Source organism: Thalassophryne amazonica, chromosome 3 (genome assembly GCF_902500255.1).
Source record: "Thalassophryne amazonica chromosome 3, fThaAma1.1, whole genome shotgun sequence".
NCBI classification, from domain to species: domain Eukaryota; kingdom Metazoa; phylum Chordata; class Actinopteri; order Batrachoidiformes; family Batrachoididae; genus Thalassophryne; species Thalassophryne amazonica.
Genome location: NC_047105.1, coordinates 65,547,787 through 65,550,286, shown reverse-complemented (window position 1 = coordinate 65,550,286; position 2,500 = coordinate 65,547,787).

Genomic DNA, 2,500 nt, shown 5'->3' with positions numbered 1-2,500 from the left:
GCAGACTTTTATATATTCAGTGTGTTATTATTTGGCAGGAACTCCGTGAAGTTTCTGGTGTTTTGAGTGATTTTGTGACTCGCGTGCCGAGGACAAAAAATGTGGTGCTACAGCGGGACTGAGTGTAATTTTTGAGGTAGGGTAGCTCCGTTGTCATATCTATCACAGGCGAGTGCTTCTCTGGTGATGGTGAGGCACACAATGAAAAATGGTGTAAACATAAAATAAGTAAACGGCAGATTTGTGCAAAAGCAAACAACGCTTACACTGCAAAAATGTAAAATCTTATTAAATGGATTCACCAAATAAGATTTCAGTAAGATCTGAGGACTTATTTTCAGACAGTACATCCTCAAAATCTTGTTACAGTGCATCTGGAACATATTCACAGCACTTCACTTTTTCCACATTTTGCTATACTACAGCCTTATTCCAAAATGGAGTAAGTTCATTTTTCCCCTAAAAATTCTGCTCACAACACCCCATAATGACAACATTTGTTTATTTATTTATTTGCAAATGTATTATTAAAAATAAGCAGGGGTGGTGGCCAAGTGGTTAGTGAGCTTGGTTTCAGTGTGGACCGTTCCCGGTTCAAATCCCACCCCTGCCACATTTCCCCATGCAATGTGGAGTTGCGTCAGGAAGGGCATCCAGCATAAAATCTGTGCCAATTCAACATGCATATCCACCTTGGCTTTGCTGTGGCAACTCCGAGTGCAAACAAGGGAGCAACCGAAGAAGGTACTTACTATTATTAAGAATAAAAAAAACTTAGAAATCACATGTACACAACTATTCACAACCTTTGGGCAATACTTTGTTGATGCACCTTTGGCAGCAATTACTGCCTCAACTCTTCTTTAACTTGATGCCACAAGCTTGGTGCATCTATCTTTGGGCAGCTTTGTCCATTCCTCTTTGCAGCACCTCTCAAGCTCCATCAGGCTGGATGTGGAGCGTTGGTGCACAGACATTTTCAGATCTCTCCAGAGATGTTCAATCAGACTCAGGTCTGGGCTCTGGCTGGGCCACTCAAGGACATTCACAGAGTTGTCCTGAAGCCACTCTTTTGATATCTTGGCTGTGTGGTTAGGGTTGTTGTCCTGCTGAAAGATGAACCATCACCCCAGTCTGAGGTCAAGAGCGCCCTGGAGCAGGTTTTCATCCAGGATGTCTCTGTACATTACTGCATTCATCTTTCCCTCAATCCTGACACAAACATGACACCTAGCATTCACGCCAAAGAGGTCAATCTTTGTCTCATCAGACCAGAGAGTCCTTCAGGTGCATTTTGGCAAACTCCAGTTTGGCTGCCATGTGCCTTTTACTAAGGAGTGGCTTCGGTCTGGCCACTCTACCATACAGGCCTGATTGATGAATTGCTACAGAGATGGTTGTCTTTCTTGAGGTTCTCCTCTCTCTACAGAGAAATGCTGGAGCTCTGACAGAGTGACCACCAGGTTCTTGGTTACCTCCCTGACTAAGGCCCTTCTCCACTGATCCCTCGGTTTAGACAGGTGGCAGTCCTGGTGGATCCGAACTTCTTCCATTAACAGATGATGGATGCCACTATGCTCATTTGGACCTTTAAAGCAGCAGAAATGTCTCTGTACCCTTCCCCAGATTTGTGCCTTGAGGTAATCCTGTGTCAGAGGTCCACAGACAATTCCTCTGACTTCATGCTTGGTTTGTGCTCTGTCATTCACCATAAACTGTGGGACCTTATATGTAGACAGGTGTGTGTCTTTCCAAATCATGTACAATCAACTGAATTTACCCCAGGTGGACTCCAATTAAGCTGTAGAAACATCTCAAAGGATGATCAGTGGAAACAGGATTCACCTGAGCTCCATTCTGAGCTTCATGGCAAAGACTGTGAATATTTATGTTCATGTGATTTCTTAGAGGATTTTTTATTTTTATTTTTAATAAATTTCCAAAAATCTCAAAAAACCTTTTTCACATTGTCAACATAGGGTGTGTAGATGTTCAAGGGGAAAAAAATAATTGTGTCCATTTTGGAAAAGGCTATAACATAAAATGTGGAAAAAGTGATGCGCTGTGAATGAGCTCCTTGGAAAACGTCTTTTGGGTCATGTCTGAGATGAAAAGTTATTTTTAAACTCACTATAATTTTTTTAACCTGCCATGTTGTTTATAAAAGATGTAACACTTTATAATACTAGTAAAATAAAGTCTAGATGAGTTTTCTCAGTTAATTACAAGAACTTTAATTTAACCAGGTTAGTCCCATTGAGCTCAAGGGAGACTTGTCAATTGTAAAGTTTCCAATCCATTAACCTGCATGTCTTTAAATGTGGGAGGAAACTGGAGTATTTGGAGCAAACACACACAAACACGAGGAGAACATGCAAACACCATACAGAAAGGCCACAAGTGGGAATTGATCCCATGACCTTCTTTGCTGTGAGGCAACAGTGCTAACTACTGTGTATATTATATAATTTTACCTGTTAAGTGATTGTGTCTTACATAA